The sequence below is a fragment of the Canis lupus genome, chromosome 9, assembly GCF_011100685.1.
Source record: "Canis lupus familiaris isolate Mischka breed German Shepherd chromosome 9, alternate assembly UU_Cfam_GSD_1.0, whole genome shotgun sequence".
Lineage (NCBI taxonomy): Eukaryota > Metazoa > Chordata > Mammalia > Carnivora > Canidae > Canis > Canis lupus.
In genome coordinates, this window is record NC_049230.1 from 56,738,821 (window position 1) to 56,765,184 (window position 26,364).

General features: G+C 49.2%; 1 long non-coding RNA gene across 1 annotated transcript in view; it reads left to right on the plus strand.

Annotated features, from left to right (window-relative positions):
• Positions 1-349: 349 nt before the first annotated feature.
• Positions 350-26,364, plus strand: part of LOC102155868 — a 37,977-nt gene continuing 11,962 nt past the window's right edge. The window contains exons 1-2 of the long non-coding RNA XR_005364979.1: positions 350-626; positions 1,793-1,909. This is a non-coding gene — a long non-coding RNA (uncharacterized LOC102155868). The remainder of the gene's footprint in view (positions 627-1,792; positions 1,910-26,364) is intronic.

A 26,364-nucleotide genomic window follows, 5' to 3' on the forward strand; every position in this document is an offset into this window, starting at 1 on the left:
GGACATTTTGTAGACTTCTCCCTCTTCTCCTTTATTTTCTACTCCTCAGGTTCCATATTGGGCACCCAGTCCTGTGGGTCTACCTTACACACATCCCCTCTCCTCAGCATCCCCCAAGCACTGCCCCTGTTCAGCTGCCATAGTCTCTTGCCTCCTCCCGTCTCCAGCCTTCCCCTCTGAACTCTTCTCCCCACTGCACACGGAGGATCTTTCCCAAATGCAAATGTGATCTGGTTATATGCCTTCAGTGGCTCCCTATTGCTCTCACAGTAAAATTTACCTCAATAGAACCCATTATGATGTGGCCCCTGCCAGCCTCTCCATCCTACATTCTCACCAGGGAATCTCAGATCAGTTCACTACCCTCTCTTGCCAATCTCACACGCTTGATATCCACAGGAACTACATGGAGACCCCCATCACTTGAGGCTCTCCTGCCTCCATGCCCTTGTAATACCTGTTCCTTCTAATTCAAACACATTTCCTCTCTGGTCTTCCAGGCAAACTACTCTTCATAGCTGAGTCTTTCTTTCCTATGCCGAGTGCTACCTCCCTTGGATTCCCCCGGAGGACATGCAGGTGCCCCTCTCTCAGTCCTACTGGAGCCTATACAGGCACCAATGAAAGTGAGTATTTATATCTTAAGAGTCTTGTTGTATCTGTTTATCTCCCCCAACCCCACGCTTCCGCTGGATTTGGGAATGACTTGAGTGCTGGATTCAGGGAGGATTTAATTCTGAGTCTCTAGGGCTCAGCTGATGGTCTGGCACAGAGAAGGAGCTTGACAGTATTTGCTGGGTTCTCCCCAATTCAGAAAATAAAAAAACAAAAAGGAAGCTGGACTGGAAGTTTGGAGGACCAGCTGGGAGGGCCAGTACTGGGGGCTTCAAGCTGGAACCAAACTTGGGTCTCTTTGGTGATATAATCTGGGGTCCAGAGAGTGCCACAGAGTCTTGGACTGGAAATGGGGCCCCAGTTTCGTGGGTGAGTTCAGGGGTCATCCCTCTTGGAGTCAGACAGACCTGGTTTTAAATTTCAGCTCCTCTTCCCAGCTTTATGACCTTGGGCAAGTCTCTTTATCTCTCTAAACCTGTTTCCTCTCTTGCAGCTGGTGGATTGTAACTGCCTCCGGACTGCACTGATTCTAATAAGGTAGCTAGCTAGACTAGTGCCAACACCTAGTGGATGCTCGGGAAATGTTCTTTCACACAGTCGTGCAGTCTTGGGGCCCCCATTCCTCTCCCGGGGAGACCTGGCTTGACAGAGGGTAGTGATCAGCAACGGTAGCTACTTTTACTTCCTACATGTCCCAGGCACTGTACTCAAGTGCTCTACCTGAATTATTCCATACTGCTGTCCTTTCCTTTGCCAATGAGGAAGCTCAGGTTCAGAGAGGTCAGGCTGTTTGCCCAAGGTCACACAGGCAGTGATGGATGCTGGGATTTGAAAGCAGGCCAGGCTCTGCTTCTGGTCCTGGTGAGGCTCAGCTTCCTTCATAGTTCTCCCAGCCAGGCAGACTTTGCCCACTCCCCCCGCCTCCCCTCTGCCCACTGCTAGATCTGTTTAAACTAGCTGAGCAGGGTGAGGTGGGGAGGCCGCAGAGAAGGTACGGAGATGTTTGTTTTCCTTGGGGGTTTATATCAACATTGGTCTTGACATTTCGCCTGTTATTATGTGTGGTTCTTTAGAGGGTGAAATAATATTTTCTTTTGCTTGAGAAAAGGACAAAGTTCAGACAGAGCTCTTGGCCCCAAATGGATTTTCCTCCTTCTCTGCTTTCCATGTGCCATAGCTGCTCCATGTCGTCGGAGCCATCTCTGCGGGGAAGCATCCTCCCCGGCCTGCTGTGGATGCACCAGGGTGGCGTAGATTCGCCTCACGCTGTAAACTCCATCCAGGGATGCAGTCGGTGGGTCACACCTGCCGTTCTCACCATACACGTATGTGGTAGAGGCTTCTGTGTGCCGTGGCTGGGTCCTTCCACATTTGTTTGCCTTTTTCAGATACATGCGGTGGGGAGCTGGGTGGTACACTCACCATGCCACCCTGGACACACCCTGGGGGTGGGGCACACCGATAACGCTGATGGTGCATGCAGCATGCCGTAGGGAAATCCCAGAGGCTCGAGAGATCCTCTTTGGGCTTCACAGTCTGTGCACTTTAACTGGGCACCTGGAGACATAGACATTCTTCCCGATGCGTGAAGAAAGCCCCTGAACTCCAGACACGTCCTGGGTATTTGAGCTGTGTGCAGCGTGCTGGAGGGCAAATGCGTGCAGGGACTCTTAGCATCCTGGAGACCTCGTTCTCTGGGTACATCTCCTCAGTGTGCTACAGATGACAGCCACAGTGTGGCCACCACTCCAGGTTAGCATGCCACAGCTGCCGTGGGACACTACCACCGACTAGGTGGCTTAAAAGAGTAGAGATTTATTCTCTCATAGTACTTGGAAACCAAGGGTCTGAAATCAAGATGTTGCCAAGACTGGTTCCTTCTTCTTTTATTTATTTATTTATTTATTTATTTATTTATTTATTTATTTATTTATTTATTTAAATTTATTTATGTATTTTTAAGTAATCTCTAGGCCCAACATGGGGCTCAAACCCACAACCCCAAGATCAAGGGTCACACATCTCTCCACCTGGGCCAGCCAGGTGCCCCAGGATTGGTTTCTCCTAAGGCCGCCAGGGATCTGTTTCCTGCCTCTCTTGTTGGTTCTGCCAGCAGTTCTGGGTGCTTGTGGGCTTGTAGCTGCGCCACTCTGATCTTTGCCCCTGTCCGCACATGGCCTTCTCCCTCTGTGTGTCTCGTTTGGGTCTGTGTCCCTCTCCTTTCTTACAAAGACTCCAGTCATTGGATTCAGGGCCCACCATAATCCAGTGTGTCCTCATCTTAGCTTAACTAATTACATCTGCAGAGACTAGTTCCAAATAAAGTCACAGGCTGAGATTCCTGCTGAACATGAATTCGGGGGTACTATTAACCCAGTAGTACAGCCCCCACTCCTTGAGCTCTCTTTGTGAAGAACACAGTTAAACCTTTTTTTAAAAATAGAGATTTTATTTATTTATTCATGAGAGACACAGAAAGAGAGGCACAGACACAAGCAGAGGGAGAAGCAGGCTCCATGTGGGGAGCCTGATGTGGGGCTCTATCCCAGGACCCCGGGATCATGACCTGAGCCAAAGGCTGATGCTCAACCACTGAGCCCGCCAGGCGCCCCGTTATACCCTTTTGGTACATTACCTCATTTAGTTCTCCCGAGAGCACTTAAGTGGTCGGTGTCCTCTTCATTTTTGGTTGAGACAGCTGAGGTTCAGAGGGGGCGCCTCACTTGCTCCGGGGTACACAGCCACTCTAAGGGGGTCCGAGCTTCAAACCCAGGACTACTGGAGTCCTGCCACCATTATGCCCTGTGCAGCAGGGAGCTGAGGACACATTCCACACATACTCCACATCCTCTAACTCAGGGCTTCTCAACTGTGGCTTCATTGAGATTTGGGACTGATTAATTCCTTAAAAATGTTTTTAAAATTAATTTATTTTTTAACTTAAAATCAATTAATTAACATGTAGCATATTATTGGTTTCAGAGGTAGATGTCAGTGATTCATTAGTCTGTTTTTTTTAAGATTTTATTTATTTATTCATGAGAGACACACACAGAGAGAAAGAGGCAGAGACACAGGCAGAGGGAGAAGCAGGCTCCATGTGGGGAGCCCAACGTGGGACTCGATCCCGGGACTCCAGGATCATGCCCTGGGCTGAAGGCAGGCACCCAACTGCTAAGCCACCCAGGCGTCCCACATCAGTCTTATATAAACTCCCAGTGCTCATGACCTCATGTGCCCTCCTTAATGTATCACCCAGTTACCCCCTCCCCCGCCCCCTCCCTTCCAGCAACCCTCAGTTTGTTTCCTATGATTAAGAGTCTCTTATGGTGTGTCTCCCTCTCTGATTTTGTCTTGTTTTATATTTCCCTCCCTCCCCTACGCTCCTTTGTTTTGTTTCTTAAATTCCACATGTAGTGACATAATATAATTGTCTTTCTCTGATTGACTTATTTCACTTATCATAATACCCTCTAGTTCCATCTATGACATTATAAATGGCAAGATTTCATTTTTTATGGCTGAGTAATATTCCATTGCATATATGCACCACATCTTCTTTATCCATTCATCTACTACTGTTCTGATTAATTCTTTATTGTGAGGAGCTGTCCTATGCATTGAAGGATGAAGCATCCTTGGCCTCTAGCATTAGAAACCCATAGAACTTCCCGCAGTTGCAATCACCAAAAATTCCTCTGGATAATGCCACCTGCACCCTGGGTGGGGGTGTGACATTGCCCTCTGTAGAGAGACACTGCTATGGATTTACTCCTTTTGGGGCAGATGTGGTCTGTGTGAGAGGACAAGGCTTGCCCCTTAGGTGTGACAGGTTCAGGATCATAAGGGGAAGGGACAGTGGAGATGATGATGATGACAAAGGATGCGACAGGCGCCCCTGCCTGTGGCATCTTATTTGTTTCCCTCTCCAACCCCTGAGGAACCCATGCTGTGAGGCTGGTGAAGGAGATCACAGCAGCTCAGCACCTGGGACGCTTACCTTTGGCGCTTTGCAAAAGAAAGCCCCTGTTGTCAACTCCCCCAGGCTGCTCCCTGAGGCCTGGTGATCCTTCCTAATGACCCCGGGGTTCAGAAGCTCCTGACAATCAAGGCTCCAGGGGGGATTAACTGTACCCAGAATTGGTCTGAGTGCTGACCGATGGATTTTAATACTTGCTTCTTTGTTGACCTTCAAGAGCAAGGCACCTGTCTGGGTGGATCCAAAAAGTAAAACCTTTGATTTGTTCTTAATATTTTATTTATTTGGGATCCCTGGGTGGCGCAGCGGTTTAGCTCCTGCCTTTGGCCCAGGGCGCGATCCTGGAGACCGGGATCGAATCCCACGTTGGGCTCCCGGTGCATGGAGCCTGCTTCGCCCTCTGCCTATGTCTCTGCCTCTCTCTCTCTCTCTGTGACTATCGTAAATAAATAAAAATAAAAATAAATAAATTTATTAAAAAAATATTTTATTTATTTGATGAGAGAGAGAGAGAAAGAGAGAGAGAGCACAAGCAGGGGGAGCTGTAGAGGGAGAGGGAGCAGCAGATCTCCGCCGAGCAGGGAGCCCGACATGGTCTCCATCCCAGGACCCTGGGATCATAACCTGAGCTGAAGGCAGACACTTAAACGATGGGACCACCCAGGCACCCAGTAAAATCTTATTTTTAAGAAGGGTAGCATCTTTTCTCCCCAGAATAAAGGCCTAAGAGCTTACTCAATGTTCTATGCTAAGTGTACCTGGTGCCAGCTGACAAACAGTCTGAATTTCCCAGACTCCTGCTCTGAGAGGAACAGTCAGGCTTGGGCAGGGCCTCAAGTGACAAACATTTTCTGAGCACCAAGTATGTACTAGGCCCAGTTTTAGGTGTTGGGGATGGAATGCGCATGGAACCTGAGCATGATCATAGAAGCATAGAAGATGCTGTAAAAAGAGGATGCAAGTGCTGAGTTGGGGGAACTCGGGGGCTGGGGCTGGGAGGGCCACTCTGGACCAAGCAGCCAGGATCGGGATGGGGTCTCTGTCCTGGCCTGGGCTCCCCAAGAAAGTAGGGCCTGAGACAAAGCTGCAGCATAAGTACTTTATGGGAATAAGGGACGCAGAGTGAATCAGGGAGGAGAGAGAGCCAGCATGAAGATGTGTCATCAAGTTGGCCACTGCCATCAAGGGACAGTGTGTGCTCAGTCTTGTAGGACAGGTGTCTGCCCCCTGGATTAGTCCTCTTGTGGTTAAAGGCTTACTCCACTCACTACTCAGTGGTTATCCCTCTCAGTGGTTATCTCTTCCTGCACATTTGGGTTGCAAATGCATGAGTTCCAAGGGGGTTTCCACTGTGTAGTATGTAGGGAGAAGCCCTAATGCTGGAAATGAGCTAATCATGGTCCAGTCCAAGGGAGGCATTGTCCCATCACCCCTGTGTCTGGCTGGAATCAAGGCAGCAGAGTGCTTAAGGGTGTCCATACAGACACCCGGTTTTACTCCGATGGTAGCATATCCCCATCAGGAAATTGACATTGATGTGATTCCCCTATTTTACTTGTGCTCATTTGTGTGTGTGTGTGTGTGTGTGTGTGTGTCCATACAGACACCCTCCTCTCTGAGGAGGTGACATTTGTCCTGGGACCCAAGGTGAGAATGACCTTTGTGCCTGACCCCCTAGGTCCCCTGTGACGAAACCTAGAAAGAACATATGCTTATAGGGTTTTTTTTTTCTTTTAGTAAAGAAAGAAATAAAAGTGTTCTTTTCTTTTTTTTTATTAGCCACAAGTTTCAGAAAGGTAGAGTATTTTATCTTTTATTTTTTAATTATTGGAGTACAGGTGACACACAATGTTAGGTTATTTTTGGGCATATAACATAGTGATTCTCTACACTATGCAGTGGTCACCATTGGAAGTGTGTTACATCAGACAGAACATGAGTCTGTGGCTCCTACTGGTTGCGTCTTGACCTTTGTGGAGACCTGGGGCCAAGCCTTGTGAGGCTCTCTGGTTTCTGATACCACGCAGAACCAATTCTGGGTCCTGCAGAGATACAGCCAATACGAAGTGCTTCTTGGGGAAGTCAGAAAAAACATCCAATGACATAAGCCAGGGGGTGAGCTCCGGTCAGAATCTTCATGATTTGATGATACTTGCAGATAATTCTGGTTGCTCTCCAGCAGTGCTGTCCAATAGAAATGCATAAAACACATGTGCTTTAGAGTTTTCTAGGAGTCCCTTAAAAAAGAAACAGATGAAAGTCATTTTAATAAAATATATTACTTAATTTAGTATATAAAAATGCCACTTCAATATGTAGTCAATATAAAATATTAATGAGACAATTTATATTCTTTCATTCATATTATGTGCTTGAAATCTGGTATGTAATGTGATGTGTCTAGCAGGACATGTCAATAGGTACTGGCCATATTTCAAGTGCTCAGTGGCTACATGTGGCTGGTGGCTCCTGTTGGACAGCCTAACTCTAGACATTAGAAGTGTACTTTATTTTGTGTATTCAGATAATCTGTTTCTATTATCATAAGCTTGAAGAGTCTTCATGGGCACTGGCCCATTGGCGATGACTGGCCTAGGAATAAATGGCCAGGGCGCTATGTCTTTGGTGGACATCTGGGTTTTTAAAAATTTTTATTTAAAGATTTTATTTATTTGAGACAGTGTGAGCACACGAGTGCACACAAGCAGGGGGAGGGGCATAGCAAGAGGAAGAAGCAGACTCCCTACTGAGCAAGGAGCCCCATGCAGGGTTTGATCCCAGGACCAAAGGCAAGACACTTAACTGACTGAGCCACTCAGGCACCCCAGGCATTTTTTTTTAATTAAACATTTTTAATGAGATAAATGTAGATTCAGATACAGTTGTAAGAAATAATAATTTATCTATGCCCTGTATCCAGTTTTATTCCAATGGTAACATATCCCCATCAGGAAATTGATATTGATGGGATTCCCCTATTTTACTTGTGCTCATTTGTGTGTATGTGTGTGTGTGTGTGTGTGTGTGTGTCTAGTTTTGTGCAATTTTATCACATACACATACACCTACTACCATAGTCAACTTGCTGGACAGTTCCTTGTGACAGGACCCTCCTGGTATTTGCCCTTTTATAACCATGTCCTCTCCCACCTACCCCTCCCATTTTAACCCCCGGCAACCACTAATCTATTTTTCATTTCTAAAATGTTGTCATTTCAAATATATAAATGGAATCGATATGTGACTTTGTGGGACTAGCTTTTTTCACTCCACACAATTCCCTGGAGACTCATCCAAATAATTGTCCTTATCTGTAGCTCCTTACTCTTCATTGCTGAGTAGTTTTCCACATCCTGTGCTATAGCTCCTAACCTCATGCAGCCAGGGGCTGTACCTGTGTCCACAGTGTGCCCTTTTCATGGCCATTCTACCTCAGAGGGTTGAATAGAAGTCCCATGGCTTATAGCCAGGCAGGCCCTGACTGCTGTTCAGTGATTAGCATTTAAATGACAGAGGGTTATGGTTAAGATTAGGATAAAGATTAAACAAGATAATCCATAGAGTGTTTAGCAGAATACCTGGCAAGTAATCTGCTAAACACTAACCAAGATAAAGTTATTTACAAAAGTGAATTGGGTTTGCTCTAACGCACAGAAAGCAGAGGCTTGAGAGCTCCCAGTGCGCTATCCCTGAGGTCTCACTATACTGTAGAGGTCTCAGACCGAGTTGCCCAGGGTTGCCTGCTGGGAAGTAGAGGGGCTGGGTTCAAATTTGGCCTGACTCTAGGTTCTGCACATTGCTCCATTTGCCCTGATGTCAGAGGCTGTGGAAGACCATCCTTGCTGGCCTGATGTGTCCTAAGACTCTCAAAGGAGCATGCTGAGGCCACCTTCCCCACCCTCACACCTGCCCTGTTGGCTCTACCCACCCAGCTCAGCGCCTGCTCTGCACTCCTCTGCACTCTTCTCTCTTGCCCCTCTGGGTGGTCACATCCTAACCCTGCTGTGCCAGGAGCTGCTCTCTGTCCACCTGTGCTCCATCCCCTCTGCTGTGATGTGCTGCCCATGCTGCCCACCCGCACAGAGTGGTATTTCTGCAAACACTGCAAACTGCCACCCACCGCACAGGCCTGCCGTCCACCTCACCCACCTGCTCCTCTGTGCAGAAGTTCAAGATCAACATGGAACCCCCACCCCACCGGGTCCCATCTCTGTTAAGGGCAGTCCTTCCAGCTACTTGCTCAGGCCAAAGACCTTGCTTTTTTCTCTCACTCCACACTCTACTCCATTGGGAAACCTTCTCAGCAATCCCAAGTATATCCTGACTCTGAGCATATCTCCCACGCCCTGACCCCTTCACATGTATCTGGTCCAGGGCACTATCACTGTCTGCTCAAATGACAGCAGTGGCCTCCTAACTGGCCTCCATGCTTGTGACCTCTTTGTAATGCACCCTGCTCCCCACCCCAGCACTCCTCACCTCCTTCTCCTGGAGCACTCAGCACCATCTAACCTACTGTATTCTTTGCTTATTAATTTTGTCTAGTGCCTGTCTTCGCCTTATTAGAACCTGAGTGCCACGAGGACAGGGATATGGGTCAGAATTGCTCCCTGCTGCATCCCTAGAATAATGCCTGCTGCATTACAGGGCCAGGTACATGCTTCCTGAAGGCCTGCATCCCTCTGCATGCACGGCTTGGGCTGTGCTTGTTGGGGCACAAGCTGGATTTGCTTGTCATAACACACAAGTGAAACTCCTGACCCACATTGGATTCATTGGCTAAGATTTAGGTCCTCACCCGCTCCATACACTGGGCTCACTCCCTGCATCATTGTCATGGTTACCAAGAGTCCAGAGTGACCCTTGATGTGGGTCTCTCTCCAGCCGGTACCCATTCAGGGATTTGGCACTGGTTGGCTAAAAAATTGGCACCAGTGGGACAGTGACACTTGTCATTCAACCCAGGCCAACCACTCTGGGTTCCAACTGCGTGATGCCACTGGATACCCCAGGGTCTTACCCTCCAGTTGGGTTCTTTGTACCCCATTACTTCCAGTAGGGCCACAGAGATTGTAGGGTTGTGAGGAGGGGATCATATGACAATTCAACAAAGCCCTACCATGTGTCATTTCTTCACTGGCTCCTAACACCAACCCTGGGATGCAGGTAGTGCCATCAATCTCTCCGCACTTGAGTTCCTATGAACTGGACAACTTGTCCAAGGGCTCCCAGCAAGTATGAGGTAGAGCTGGGTGTCAACCCGGGACATAAGGTGCAAACACCTGTGGTGCAGAGGGGTGGAGGGGGAAGCAGGGGCTTTGGGCTGATGTCTGCAGGTCAGGAGCTACTGCAGGATCTGCATGCCCCATGTCCCCATAGCCATCCGCAGGCCACCTAGGATGAGATGTGAATAACAGGCTAGGGTGGGGGCGAAGGTACATTCAGGCCCTTCCATGGGGATACTGACTGCTCGGAGCAAGAGTGCCGTCCCCGGGCATGGGCAGACTAGGGCGGTGCCACAGGGGCACAGCCGGGGAGAGGCTGAGACCACACGGTGGCTGAGGATGCAGGGGGCGGTAACCAGGCCTACCCCTGAACAGTGGGCACAATTCTCAACCGGACAGAATCAGGGACACAGTAGACTATGGCTGGGGACGGCAAGGCAGGACTGGAGATGTGGTGGGGCAGTCCCAGGGGACACCGAGTCTAGAGCTGTTCCCGGCCCCCTGCACCCTCCCCTCCTCAGGTCTCTCAGCCCTAACCACCCCCCCCACCCCTGCCTTACCCTGTCCAGGAGCTGCTCCTCTGCGGCTGCCACCGTCTGACGCGCCTTTGAAATCTTATCTCTCATCTTGTTCTCTGTTTCCTCCTTGTCCAGGCCTCATCTGTCTCCTGCCTCCCCCACCCCCCACCTGCTTCCCATCTGTGGCCCCTCCCCCGCCCCTGCCCGCTGACCACTGCCTCCGTGCTGGCCTGGCCTGTCCTGTCCTCCCGGCTCCGGATCCAGCCCTTCCCTGCCTGTCCAGGGGAGATTTGAGTTGTGAGTGAGGACCCTGCCTGCTGCCTCCTGCGAGCCCTGAACCTCAGCCCCAGGCCCCTGTCTGGGCCCTCCTTCTCTCCCCTGGCCCCCACCCAGCCCTCAGGCCCTCACACTCCCAGGTCAACCGCTCGAGCTCCCTGAAGGCTGGGTCCCCAGGGCCCCCTCTGTCCCTCACAGCACAGGCCACCCTCCGTCCTTGAACTTGCCCAGCCTAGCCTTCACCTAGGGTTCTGTCTCCAGTCTGTGACCTCCTCTAGGTCAGGGACTCCACCCGCATTCTTTACAGATGGCGAAACTGAGGCTTGGTAAGCAGGCACCCCATCCCCAGTGCTTCCTTGGTCTAGGCTGCCCCTCAGTGAGGTTGTCCTGACAGCTTGACGTAGCTCGGCTCCTTCCCACTCTGGGTGCCCCCGCACCCTCCATCCCTGCACCCTAGTTTCTTTTCCTCTGGGGCCTCACCACCCACTTTACAGGGAAAACAGAAGGGGGTTAGCCTCACCCTCCTGGGGGCCGACCTGAGTGTCCACTGTGCCCCAGATGCCCCGGCAGAGGCTTCCAGCATCCTGCCCCTGTCCCCGGGGGCCCCTGCTGCCTCCAGAAGTCTCTATCCTATGAAATCAAACCGCCCAGCCTGCCTGAATTCAGATCCCAGGCCCGCCACGTAGTCACTGAGTGATTGCTGGCTCGTAAGTTCCTTTTCTTCGGGCCTCAATTCCTGCACCTGTAAATTGCCGAGGAGGGTGATGAGGGTGCCTATCTTGGGGGTGTTGTGAGAATTACATGAGTTAATGTGCACAAAACATGATGCAGCAGGACCCAGCGTGTAGTATGTGCTCAGTGAATAGCCCTCCTTGCTCTCACATGCCACAGTGGCAGCAAAAATGTGGGAGAAAATCGTGTACTTGAATGTGCAGGTAACTAACTGTCCCCGGATACCAGTGATGCCTTCACCTTGACCCCATCCCTGAGTGCTTTCCAACCTCAGTCTCTTTGAGTCTTGTCAACAAACTTGGCGGTGTGGACTCTTGCTCCCACCTTCCAGATGAGCAACCAAGACACAGAGGGCAGAGACCCACCCAGGTCACACCTCGGGTATGCACGAGGTAGGATATGCAGGCCAACAGTGGGGCTTCCAGGCTGTAGGACCCTGGCTCAGGAACTTACCACTGGGTGTGACCTGGGACCAGTCGTGTGGACTCTCAGCCATAGTTTATCCATATGTAGAATGGGGATACTTGGTCTTACCTCACCAAGCCACAGTGAGAATCCAGTGATGTCTGTGGGCTTACTCAGTGATCACTCAGTGAGTGGTAGCTGACAGTAGGAGGTCAGGGCTGGGGTTTGCCCCTGGTCTGTCAACTGTGAGTCTGAGCCTACCCTTCCCACCTCATGGCCCGGCCCATCCTGCTCTGCTAGGGACACTCAGACATCTGAAGCCATATGTACATCGATCTCAGGTTCTGGGAGGTGAGGTCTACTGCTCCATTTGGAAGCAATTGGGGCCTGAGTCTCTTGGGCCTCCAGCCCATGTTGAACTTATTTGAGGCATTTGTGTTTTCAAAGTTGAAACCTAAACAAGAAAGGGAGTGTAACAGGGTGTTTTGCTGTTCATTCAGATTGTCCTTCTCTGAAGTGTCTCACTGGCTGACTCCTCTGTGGCTGCACAGTACAGGCCTGCCTGGGTGGCCAGTGAGCTCCTGGGCATGAGCCTGCCACAGCTTGAACCTTCCATGGCTTCCACTTTCCACAGGGACCAGCCAGGTGCCTTAGCTAGAGGAAAGCTCTGAAGTGCACAGACCAGGGCCCCCTCCTGGCTGTGGGATGCTGAGCAAGCACATATCTACACTGAGCCTCCGTTTCCTCACCCAGAACTCGTAGAAAACATTCTTTGCCTTACAGGTTTGCCCAGAACTGAGGGATTTCCTGTGATGCTGGACCTTCAGTGCTAAAACCTGAAAACTTCCAAACATACCAGGTTGAGTTGAGTACTGTGAGGATGAAAAGTCCCTCACGTTGCTGCTTAGAAAAGAGCAGTGATGGCTGGGCCTGTGTGCACAGCATGTCTCCATTTCCATCACCTAACTCTGTCGCTTCCCAAGCTTGCCAGTGATCCTGCTTATTCCCCCCCACTTTACAGATGAGAAAACTGAGGCTGGAGAGAACAGGCAGCTTATCCAGGGTCAGACGGGGTGGCTTAGAGTGAATGACTTAATTGTACAGGTCCAGGAAGTCACCCCTGCATCTGGAGGGTGGCACTGTTGTGAGTCATGCTCCACAGGTGGCGTTTCCCTGAATAGTGGAGGTGGGAGCCCAGGGTCTGCTGGCCGTGAGGGACGCCCTTCCTTCTCCCCCTGCTGTCTCTCATCAGGGTGGTGAAGACCAGAGGGTGGTTCAGGTGCCACTCTGGAGGAGGGCCAGACACTCAGCCTCCTGCTGACAGGCCTTGTTTCCAAACACACTTCCCAAACCCCTCTGCTGCCACTGTGCTGGGCGTTCTTGGACTTCAATTTTCTCTGTTGTAAGGGGTCTGTAATCACAGTACCTACATAGCAGCGTTGTTTTTTTTTTTTAAAGATTTTATTGATTTATTTATTCATTAGAGATGCACAAAGAGGCAGAGACATAGGCAGAGGGAGAAGCAGGCTCCCTGTGGGTACCCAATGCGAGACTCAATCCCAGGATCCTGGGATCATGACCTGAGCAACTGAGCCACCCAGGTGTCTCTTGTTTTTTTTTTTTTAGGATTCATTGAGGTAATTTATGCAAGAGCTTAGCAGATTCCTTAGTAGGTACATAGCAGTGTTAGCTAACAAGGAGAAGATTATAATGGATAAGAATAGTATAATTCACAACTTGTTTCTCCCTCCAGTATCCCACGGAATCCTCACAACAGCACTAGTTTGAGAAGTGGGTGCTATTCTCCCCATTTTCCAGATGTGGAGACTAAGGCTTTGGTCAGGGAGGAAGTTGCCCTGAGCTGTGCAGGAAATGGGGTAGGGCTGAGGAGCCAGGCCGATGGGACCTGACAAGCCACAGAGCCTACCCCAAGTTCCCTTCCCTGACTGCCTTTCAGCCTGTCACCCTCCTGCCCCTGCCCCAGGATGGTGGACTTTGTCCTTCTGGCTCCACTGAGAGCCCACTGGCTCTGTTCCCCACCTTCTGCCTCCCCGCCCTCTTTCCAGTGTGCTTATCACCAGCTGACATCAAAGTATTGGTTTTCTTACTTATTATCCATTTCTCCCACAAAAATACCAGTTCCAAGAAGCAGGGGCTTTGTCTTTTGTTCACTGCAGAGTCCCCATGCCTGCACAGCAGGCCTTCAGTGAACTGTCAGATGATTAGATTATCTTCTAATTATTATAAGAACAAATGAAACTTGGTGTCCTGCAGCCCCAGTGGTGATGCAATGCCTGATTCATGACAGCAGATGGCAGCAGAGAACAAGGTACATGATGGGTGGAGCCCAGGTGAAGTTTGCAGGTTTGACTTTATAGTGTGTGTGTGTGTGTGTGTGTGTGTGTGTGTGTGTGTTGCATGTACCATCTTCTATCTCCTCTCCTTAACCAATCTTCAAGCCTGCAGATCCCAACCCAATAGAAAGAAGCTTTTCCCAATCATGTATAATAACAGCTATTGTTGATTAGGTACAGAAGCAGTATGTGCCAGGCACCATGTATGCATCATCTCATCAGACCCTCACATTAGCCCTACTACTACTACCCTCATTCTGCAGACAAGGAAAGTGAAGTGCAGTAATAGTCCCCAGGTCACACAGCTAGTGGGGAGCCAGGACAGTTAGACCCCAGTCATTCTGTCAAACAACATGAGGTAAGATCTCTGAGCTTTACTTGCCTGTTAGCAGACTCAGAGGCTACCCCAGGAGGAGGAGGGCCATCCTTGTCTCTGGAGGTGTAAGCTGTGCCAGATAAGTACCCGCCAGTGAGTGCCCAAAGCCACTCCTGGCCAGGTACAGCTGGATATATAATTTTCAGAACCCAGCACAAAGCGAAAATGTGGGGCCCTCTGCTCAAAAGTTAGTACAAATTTCAAGGTGGCAACAGCAGAGCATTAGGCCAAGCATGGGAACCTTCTAGGTATGAGGCTGTGTGTGACTGCACAGGTTGCATGCCTTTTGGGTCTGGGCAAGGTGTATGAGGATCAGGTCTCAGGAGCCTCTGGGACATCGTCAGCCCAGCTCTGCAGGAGTTCAGGGAAAAAGTCCCCCTCTGCACATTGCTTCTCATAAGACGGATCCTGAATCCCGGCACCTTTTATCTTTCTTCCCTGGTGGTGATTTATTTCCATGTGAAGGGCTAGGGCAGCCTCAGAGGCCCAGGTCCCATTTGATGGTCCATGAATCTTTCGTTTGCAGATCCTCTGGCCACTCTCTGCGTGGCCGGGCGGACCCACCACTTCCTTTCTGCCAAGTAAGGATTAAAAAGCCATAAAACAAGGAACCCAAACCTCTGGCTGGAGAAGCACACACATGGGCGTCAGATGCATTGGCTGGCTGGCAGGGGATGGATGGGGGCTGCAGGACTCGAGCCCCAAAGAGGGACATCTTCCCTGAGGCCACCATTTTCAGTCTTCTGTCCCCTGTGGAGGGGACTTCCTAGCCACACCTGGGGCCAGATCTGTTCAGGGTCATCCCCAGAGGGAGAAGTCTCAACTGATGCCAGGGCTCGAGGTGGTTCTGATGTGGTCAGAGAGTGAGGATGCTCAGGCTGAGCTGAGCATGAGGGCCCTGGTCAAGTTCAGGTGGGAAGATCTGAGCACCCATTGCATGCTGGGCAGTAAATACATATTGTTTTAATTTCTCACGGGGTTGTTCCCACCTGAATAGCGTAGATGAAGAATGTGGAGCTCAGAGAACCTGAGGCCACTTGTTAAATTCACATAGCTGGAAGTGATGACTTTTAGGATTTTAATTCCAGGTGAAGAGATAGCAAAACTTTGTCCCAAAGAGAAATTTTTAAACCATAATATTTGGAAAAGCACATGACTTATTTCTTGAAAGTGATCTACTTTTTTTAAAGAAATTCAAAGTTAGGGATCCCTGGGTGGCGCAGCGGTTTAGCGCCTGCCTTTGGCCGAGGGCGCGATCCTGGGAACCCGGGATCGGATCCCATGTCGGGCTCCCGGTGCATGGAGCCTGCTTCTCCCTCTCCTTCTGCCTGTATCTCTGCCTGTCTCTCTCCGTATCATAAATAAATAAATAAAAGACTGTTTCTGTTAAAAAAAAAAAAGAAATTCAAAGTTATAAAAGGCATGTGGAACAAAATTCAAAAGTGGTATAAAATAACATTAAAGTTTATGTCTTCTTTTCCCTTCTCCTATTGCACTTTGCCTTTTAGTTTTTCATTATTTTGATTATATTCCCAGACGTGGAATTGCTGGATCATATGGTCCAACTTCATTCTTCTGCATGCAGATACCCAGTTTTCTCCAAACCATTTGTTGAAAAGACTGTCTTTTCCCCATTGACTAGTCTTGGCATTTGTGTTGAAAATCATTTGGCCATTACACATGAAGGTTTATTTCTGGACCCTCTATTCTATCCCATTGGCCATATATGTCTGTCTTTGTGTCAGTACCACACTGTTTTGATTAGTGTAGATCTATAGTAAATTTTGAGGTCCAGAAGTGTGAATCCAACTTTGTTCTTCTTTTTCAGAATTGTTTTGGCTATTTGAGGTCTCTTGAAATTCTATATGAATTTTAGTTTTGGGGGACGACTTTTCCTATGTCTAAAAAAGGTTGTTGAGATTGCACCAAGTTTGTAGATTGTCTTGGGTAGTATTGCTATCTTAGAAATATTATTCCTATCCATGAACATGGGATATCTTTCCATTTATTTGTCATCTTTAATTGCTTTTCAGAATTGTTTTGGTAATTCTTATTGTACAAAATTTTATCTTCTCAGTTAATTCCTAATATTTTATTCTTTTATGAAAGCCTTTGTAAATGGGATGGTTTTCTTAGTTCCCTTTTTAGATTGTTCATTGTTGATGTTCAGAAATGCAACTGATTTTTGTGTGTTGACTTTGTATCCTACTACTTTGCTGAATTTATTAATTCTAGCCGTGTTTTTGCCTGTGTATATGTGTAATTTCAGGGTTTTCAACATATAAGATCATATCACCTGTAAGCAGAGATAATTTTACTTCTTCTTTTCTAGTTTGGATATCTTTTAGTTCTCTTTCTTGTCTAATTGCTCTGGCTAGCATGCCTGGTACTATCTTGAATAGAAATGGCAAAAGCAAGCTTCCTAGCCTTGTTCTTGATCTTAGGGGAAAGGTTTCAATCTTGCACCATTGAGTATGATGCTTCCTGTGGGTTTTTCATATATGGCTTCTATTATATTGAGGTAGTTTCTTTCTATTCCTAGTTGAGTGTTGTTTTTTAATCTGAAAGGGTGTTGAATTTGTCGAATGCTGTTTCTGTGTCAACTGAGAGGTGATCATGTGTGTTTTTTCCCTCTTCATTATGTTAATGTGACACATTTGATTCTTTTTTTTTTTATAAATCTTTTTTTTAATTTTTTATTTATTTATGATAGTTACACACAGAGAGAGAGAGAGGCAGAGACACAGGCAGAGGGAGAAGCAGGCTCCATGCCCCGGGAGCCCGATGTGGGATTCGATCCCGGGACTCCAGGATCGCGCCCTGGGCCAAAGGCAGGCGCCAAACCGCTGCGCCACCCAGGGATCCCTGACACATTTGATTCTTAATCAAACCACCCTTGCATTCCAGGAAAAAATTCCACTTGGTCATGGTGTATAATCCTTTAAATATGTGGTGCAGCACATTTTATACTTGAGATTCAATATTATAGATGTGCTTATCTGTTGGATATCAATCTCTTTCCATTATGTTGAGCTCATTGTGGGGTCCCCTGCAGGGACCAGGTCAGTCTTGTTCACCACTTTTTCCGCAGCATCACGCATAAGGCTTAGCACAGAGTAGGGGCTCTCTAAAGAATGAGTGAATTAATGAATGAATGAGCAAATCATAAAATGACAGAAGTTAACCCAAATAGATAATGGTATGGGATTACATGTGAGTTAAATTTTCTTTCTAGGGATCCCTGGATGGCTCAGCGGTTTAGCACCTGCCTTTGGCCCAGGGCATGATCCTGGAGACCCAAGATCGAGTCCCACGTTGGGCTCCCTGCATGGAGCCTGCTTCTCCCTCTGCCTGTGACTCTGCCTCTCTCTCTCTGTCTCTTATGAATAAATAAATAAAATCTTAAATTTTTTTTTCTTTTTATACTTTTCTTTTATATGTATTTATCCTGAATTTATTATATAATCAAGTAAAAGTTAAATATACCTTATTTTAATGGCAGAATGAGAGACAGTTCTGGGTGCCCAGAGGAGACATGATTGAAAGGCATGAGATCAGGACAGGAAGCCTAATAAGGAAGCTGCTGGGATGTCCAAGTGTGGGGTGATGTTAGGGGAGTGTGTACAACAAGGGACTACGGGGACTAGAGCCTCAGTTTCCCCTTTGGAAAATGGGGTTAATAGTCACTCCTGTACTTAAATTGCAAAGGTCAAATGAAAATAGCCATCATTTATTGAAACATCTTCCATGTCCTTTCACTGTCCTATTTAATGCCCCCATTTCCAGTCAAGGATTATTATCTTTATTTTCCAGGTGGGGAAACTGAGTCAGTGGTCCATTCAAATCCTAGCTCAGCCATAATATAAGCCATGTGATCCCCAGTAGTTAGTTTCTGAGTTTTCGTTTCCCTATATGTATAATGGGATAATAGTCCCACCTTCTTGGGGTGTTGTGTAAGGTCAACAGCATTGGGCACATAAAGCTTGTAGACTACCTACCAGGATGGTCCAACAAATACAAGCTGCCCATCATCACTATTACCAAAAGCAGTGAAGTTACCATCCTAGAGTCACACAGCAAACAAGTGGCCAAGCAAGGATTTAGCCCAGATTTCTCTGACCCCAGAGCCCAGCTCTGTCCAGTTCCTGGTGTGAGGAGTTCCCCTGCTTGGCAAGAGCTCTGGGTGGCAGGTGTCTGTGTGGAGCGTATTAGGGCTGAGTGTGAGAGGGCTCTGTCCAGAGCTTCTTCCTGGAGATACATTATGGACAGGGGAGGGGTCAGCGATTGTGGCCCTGTGGGGGATTTTGCAGGGACTGTGTGTCCAGTGCAGCAAGCAGTTTCCCAGCAACCCACGCGCCACAAATGGGCCTCCCTTCATATAACAATACACTGAGATAACAGACAGATTTAATTAAAAAGAACACACATCCTCCTCTGCAGGGCAGCTACAGCCAGGGTGTGGGGCTCGCAATTAAAACTTAGCTCTATAAAGTCAGCGCATAGGCATGGGTGCCTGGAGCTGCCGTGTCTTCTAAAAAGAACACCCCACCCCCACATGCCCACATTATTTATCGAGTTAATTTTGTTCTGTGGCCACAGGGTGAACCAACTCTGAGCCCCGACCCTGACTTGCCTCCCGTTCCTTGTCTGTGCCAGGCCAGGACTTGCCTCCTTTGGGGAGGAGTCAGGCTGAGATGGCTAGCTTTAAAGGAGGAAGTCCCCGGTGGGACTCTCCCTGGCTTTGTGATACCGGGCAAGTGACTCACTCTTCCATCAAGAAATAGAGTCGGCCTCCTGAGGTTGGGTGAGGCCCAAATGAGCACACAGTGGACACTCGGAAAGTGTGAGTTCTTAGTATTGTTGGTATTATGACCACTGGTGGAAAGAGCTTCTGGAAGGAGACCAGGAGGCCTTGGCAAGAGGGAGGCTGGGATAGTCGAGGAGGCCCAGGTTGGGCACTCAAAGTTGTAGATGTAGCCAATGAGTGGAGCCTTTTGCGTCTGAAGGATCCAGGTTTGAATCCTGGTTCTGCCACTTTCTAGCTGTGTGGACCTGGGTGAGTGACTTCCCCTTCTGGGGCTCCATTTTCTCTTCTGTAAAATGGAAATGATAACAGAATCTTCCTTTTGGGTTGTAGCCTGAGGAATCCACAAACTGGGTACCATACCTAGCACTGAGTAAAAGCTCAAGAGATGTGAGCTTGAGCACTGTGTCCCAGGGAGGTGACTTTGAAGGCCGAGAGGAGGGGTCAGAGATGCCTGGTTTCTTGCCTGGCTCAGAACAGTTTCTCTGGAGTCCAAGTAGCTCATAGGCAGAGAGGGCCCTTCCACGCATTTACTCGCCAGGTGCCCGCCACTGTCAGGCTGGGGATGGAGGGGGGTGCCTGCCTTGCGACCAGATAGGTGGCCTGATAGCGGAGTCTGTGAGACAAAGCTATCGGAGACGTCAACAGGATACTGAATGGGCTTCTCTGAGTGGCGGGTACAGGATTGCATTTGGCTCAGATTTAATTAAAAAGACTCAAATCTTTCTGATAATCCTCCCAGCAACGGCTGGAGCAGGGTCTGAGGCAGGCTCCCTGGCAACAGCGCATCCTGCTGATAAAGAACTTTGTGGGGAGGCCACAGTGAGCCCCCTCAGCTGGCCCAGTGTTGTTGCTATCAGCCCTGCCCATCGCCCAGCCAGAGAGGGACAGCAGCTGCCGCCCCCTCCACCCCCACCCACCCCTCACCCCTGCAGTGCACATTGCTGGGCTGCTCCGTTTGTGGGTCTGAGCCCTCTGCCTTCACACCTACTCCCCCAGTCCAGCTGCCGAGGTCTTGTTTTTCTCCTGCTCCTCCCCTCGTGCTCCAACATTGAGCCTGGGGTGTCCAGTTTTGGGTGTTAATGGAATGGGCAGGTGTCCAGCTCTACTTGGAGGCTGGGCCAACAGTGGAAGGGTGAGGCTGGGCACCCACGTCTGCATCCTAGTGGTACTGTTCCCCTCTCACCTACCAGGCTTTGCTTGTACTCTGCCCTCTGCCTGGTTTCCCATTCACGGATCCTGACTAGTCCTTCGAATCCCAGCCCTCGGTGTCTTCCTAGCCCTCCTCTGATTTACATGCTAGCCCCCAGAATCCAATGCAGAGCCTGGCAGAGAGCAGGAGCTCAAGAGTTGTCTGATAAGTGAATGAATGAATGAATGAATGAATGGAGTGAAGCATGTGAGCAAGTCTGAGCTTGGTACAGGAGTTCTTATACCAACGTCTCCTCATTACCAGGCCAGCGACCTGGCAGGCAAATGACTTGCCTCCCTTGCACATCAGGGGCACCCATCGGAAAGGCAGGCTGCCCTGTGGGAGGAAGATGTGTGATCCCTGCCAGTTCACTACCTCCTGCTGCTGCCCCAGTCACCCCTCAGTGGGGGCCTGAGGGGTGTTCTTGTGACACATCCAGCACCACATAGTCCCAGCCTTGCCTCCCCTAGGCCAGATAGCAGGGCTGAGCCAAATCTTTCTCTTCACCATCTCCTGCCTGGACCCTGCCTCACCCTGGAATCCATTACAAAGTATTTTAAATTTAATTATTTTGATATGCAACAATCCACGCAGCTCAAAGTTATTTGTAGACAGCAGGGTGAAGCTCCTACTTCCTGCCTCCACCTGCCACAGAGAGCTACTGCTGTCAGCTTCTTGGGTGCCCTTCTCAGGCTTCTTCAGGCACACAGACAGTTGATGGGATCATAAGAAGCGAACAGAACAAAGCTCTGTGCTGTGGTCTCTGCCTTACTCTTTTCACTTTTTGGGTCCTAGAGATCTTTCCATGTCGCTGTGGCAGGGTGGTCATCTTTTTGCAGCTGCATAGCATTCTGCTGAGCAGATGGCCTTGATGTATTTAACCAGCCTGCTGTGACAGACATTTTGATTGTGGTCTATCTTTTGTTATTATTAACAAAATAATAACTGTTGTGTGGGAGAACCTTGTACACTCATCATTGGGTTGTCTGTAGAGCAAGTCTCAGAATGGAACCTGTTGGGTTGAAGGTGTAATCCATTTCAATGCGGCAACTCAGGCAGTCTGTCATTCATTTATCCATCAGTAGTGTGCCCTATGTGCCAGGCACTGAGCCAGGTGCAGAGGGCTGAATGGTTGAATGAGCCAGGTCTGATCTTTGTCCTCTTAGAGGACATAGGACTTCTGCTCTATGGACATGGTGCCCTCCACCCACCCTGCCCACTGATGCTGGAGGGCTCCTCTCACTCAAGAACCTGCTTTGGCTCCCTATGGCTATTGGCTCACGTTCAGATTCCCAGACCAAAGGGCGAGGTTCTCTGTCCTTTCTCATCTGGCCTGTTGTGTCCTTATTTTTCCAGCCAAAGCCTTCACCAAAGCTTCCTTACTGACTTCACCTCTAGGCAACCCCAGAGAATAAGCCCCAAGCTGGGTGGGTACCTTTACTACTGGAACACCTGTGGTGTGCTGGGCTGCTGGGCTGTGTTTGGGAGCCCTGGCTCTGGGGTCAGACCATTTGGGTTCAAAGCCCATCCCATCACCTTTGAACCCTGTGGCCCTGGGCAAACCACCTAAGCTTTCTGGCCTTGGCTTCCTCATCTGAAAAATGGGGACAGTAATCTGACCTGCTTCCAGGCTCGTGGTGAGAAGGAGGTGATCTTAGGCCACTATAGCAAGCACGAAACAGGAGCAGGCTGGCATCATATGCTGCTTAATCCCCCCAAATACCTTCTGGGGTGGGCTATTGGCCCCACTCACTTTGCACATGAGCAAGTGGAGGCAGGGTCTGGTTTGGAGTCCAGAGTGTTGGGATCTATGATCCTTACCCTCCATCCGTCATCAGCCTCTTCAGCCACCTGCAGGTCCCTATCTGCATAGGGATGCGCCCCCTCTGCCCGCCACAATGGCCTTTCCTTTCCTATACCACAATGGCCTTTGCGGCCCTCTCAATCCCTTTCCCTTCTGCTGGGCTCTGGCTTCTCTCTGTTTATTCATTCAGTTGTGCCAGGCACACTCTACAAGGACCAACATGGATGTTGCGCCCGATGACCTGAGAGTGGTAGGGGTGCAGGGTGTGGAGGGAGAGATTGGCTAAGAGAGAAGGAAGAGTCTCAAAGGAAGGCTGGGTCAAGAAGCTGGGGCAGGACAGAGACACACCTGGAAATGGGGGGTGGCTTTGGTGAGTAAGGGGAGCTGGGTGGATGTGAGGAGCAGGGGTGCTAAGGAGTTTGCCTGCACAGGGGTGAGTAATGAGAGGGCCCAGATGCTGGTAGGGGGAGTCCAAGGATTTTTCCTTTAAGCATGGAGACCAGGGCAGTGTTAGGGCCACAGGAATAGGAAAGATAAGGGGCTTCCGATAAAGAGGCTGGAGGCAGAGCCCAGCAGGAGAGGTTGGCCCCAGGCTAAGTGGGCCCTGTGGTGGGGGATCTTCTGTTTGAAGCCCTAAGAAGTCAAGAGTACATCCCACCTGGATCCCCAACTGCCTTAGGAAGAGGAGCTTTTTGGGGGCTGGCTGGCAGGTCAGGGCCTGGTGGGGGGGCCCAAGGAGAGGACCAGATGGCCCCTGCGATATCCCCCCGTCACCAGGTGAGTGCTCACTCGGAGCCTGTGCTGAGCTGAGGGCATTTACATGGACATTCTCGTTTCATCCATGCGGCAACCCAGTGATGAGGCATGACCATGATGCCCATTTACCAGAGGAGGAATCTGAGGTTAGAGAGGATGAGAGTTTGCCCGAAGCCACACAGCTGAGGAGCCAGCCACAGGTAGTGGTGGGATTTGATGTCCAGAGGCCAGGTTGTGGACAGGGTCCCTTTCACCCACGACAGAGTCCTGGAGGACCCTACTGCTCTGCATGGGCCTTGGCACCTGCTTTCTCAGCCTTCTGCTCTCTCTTAGCCTGTGTTCAGTGGGGGCGGGCACTGGAGGTGCAGAGGTGATCAGACCCAGGCTCACCCAGGGGCTCACTGTGCTCCTCTGATGTGGAGTGCATCATAGAGGATGCCAGCCGGGCTTCCCTGCCCACTCTGGCCCTGCCCGATGCTGAGGTCTGGTTTCTAGCATGCCAAGTGCTCTGGGATGCTCTTCCACTCCTCACCTGGGGCCACGGACTCACTGATATCCAAACCAGAGGGACGGTGAGCAGAACTGGAGCTCCAGGAACAGGACCTGTGTCATCTGGTTTACCTCACCCCATCCTCAGCATCCAGAGGCCCGTCGTAATGGGGGAGTGGGGAGTTTGATAAAGACAGGGAATGAAGGGCGCTATGAGAAATGGGGTGTGCAAATGTGTGTGCCTGGGATGAGCCCACGCAGACTCCAGGGGCCTTCAGTCTCCTCTCCCAACAAATGTCACACTTTACTCCAGTCCTCCTGCACCAGGACATCCAGGGCTCGGCCCCCACCTGCTGGGAGTGAGGTGTGGGGAAGAGGACACAAGGAATCTTGCGGGGTTATGAGGCCTGGCAGAGGTGCCAGGTACTGAGCCCAGCTGGAGAAGCTTGGGTTGGTGTTGGGTTGGGTGAGGGGCCAGGGAGGAGAGCCAGAAGCTCCCCCTCTCAGTTCCAGGATGAGATTCCTGAGCCATTGGTGATTCTGTGCCAATAGGGAAGCCCTTACTCTATGCGCTGATTGGAAGATTAGCATTTTCTAATGGGGTGTTGGACTGTTTATTGATGTTTAAGAATTGTTTATGAGCCAGCAGATGAGGGGATGGTCAGGATACTACCAGCCTCCCTGGGCATCTGTAAGAGAGGAAGGTTCTAGAGCATTCTGCTTGAGCATCCTGTCTTCAGGGTGGACATGGCATGCCAGCCAGTTTCAGGGCTGCAGGCCATCTGCCCAGAATGGGGTTGGGAGGGATGATCAGAGTCCAGGGAAGGTGAGTTGTTCTGAAGACCCTGGGACTCCGGGTACAGGGTGGCGGCTGGCTGTTTCCAGACCCTATTTGTTGGTGGGGGTGACTCTGAATATGCATTCAGGATTGGCTCCCATGGGAAACAGTGTGCCAAGAGGCAAAGTGGGTGCCACATCCCAGATTGGGGAGTTGCACAGGTGAAGGTGTGAGGGGCGAGGTGTATTTCAGGAAGAGTGACAAGTTTAATGGCGGTGAAGGAGAATGTGTGGTTCAAGAGAAATGGGGAGTATGACTTTGGAGTGGTAAACAGGCCTTGAATGTTTTGGGATGTCAAAGAAGCAGTAGCAGCCAGCCCTGGTCTGCGGGCTACCCTGGTACTATACCAGGCTCTGGAGGCTCCAGACCACAGTGTCCTCAGCCACCTCTGGGCTGGGGCTTGGCAATGTGGCTGATTTTATAACCTTCCAGGTGAGTGCGATGCTTGTTTGGGATGGACATCAGGACGGTGGGGAAAGGATCTTTACTGGGAGTGTGCCCTGGACAGATTATGCCAGCACGTCTGGCCTCTCCACCGCCCTCTTCCACCATGTCCCCAGACCTCAACCACTTGGCCCATTGACCAGCCTGTTAGTCACCAATTTTCTAGAGAAATGATTAAGTTCGTTTATTTTATTTTTTTTAAATATTTTATTTATTTATTCATGAGAGAGACAGAGAGAGGCAGAGACACAGGCAGAGGGAGAAGCAGGCTCCGTGCAGGGAGCCGGACACGGGACTTGATCCCAGGGCTACAGGATCAGGCCCTGGGCCAGAGGCGGCGCTAAACCACTGAGCCACCCGGGCTGCCCTAAATTCTGTTTTTTAATCAAAGTTTTGAAAGTAACGCACATAATACCTGTTAAAGTTCAGGGGAAAAAGACAAATAGAAGAAAATAAAAACTATTTGTAGTCCTATCACCTAGAAACCAGCACCATTTAAGATATTAACATATATCTTCCAGGAAATATACATCTTAATTTATTCAGCAAATGTTTATGTCTCATTTTGTTGTTTTTTGAGAGAGAGTGAGGGAGAGGGCACATGAGGGGGGTGAGGGACAGGGACAGAGGGGGAGAGAGAACCTTAAGCAGGTTCCATGCTGTGTGTGGAGCCCAACTGAGGGCTCAATCTCCCGACCCTGCGATCATGACCTGAGCTGAAATCAAGAAACAGTTTATTAACCAACTGAGCCACCCAGGTGCCCCTCAGCAAATGTTTATTAAGCCCCAAATTTGTGTCCAACAAGTGAGATGAAGTAATGAATAAGCAAGATAATACAACACACACATTCCTTTTTTTTTTTTTTTAAGATGGGATCATGCTATTTGTGCTATTCAGTAAACTGACAGCTTTCCATGTGGAAATATACACACATATTTGGCATAACTTTCTTGTTTTATTTTATATTAAAACATCACAAAATAAAAAATTTGGAAGTCTAAATGGCTTATATTCCATCCCCCATCACCATCCACTGTTAACAATTTAGGGGGAAGCATCTTTTTAGAATTTTTGTGCCTATGCATGTAAATATACATATTTTTCCACAACTACAAATATCCTATACATACTGTTTGGCATTTGCCTTTCATATTTAACCATAGTCTTGCAGGTGGTTCCACATTAGCACACAGAGGTCTCCCTCATTCTTTTTTTTTTTTTTCCTCTCATTTTTGCTGCTTAGGATGGGGGTGTAAAAATTTAACCTTTTCTCTAAACGTTTAGTTTGTATCCAATTTTACACATATTTACAAACAGTGCTTCACTGAATACTCTTGTGCATGGAACTTGTTTAGTACTGTATCCTTTTTCTTTAAAAAAAAAAAAAAGATTTTTATGGGACACCTGGGTGGCTCAGGGCGAGATCCTGGAGTCCTAGGATCGAGTCCTGCGTTGGGCTCCCTGCATGGAGCCTGCTTTTTCCTCTGCCTGTGTCTCTGCCTCTCTCTCTTTGTGTCTCTCATGAATAAATAAATAAAATCTTAAAAGAAAAAGAT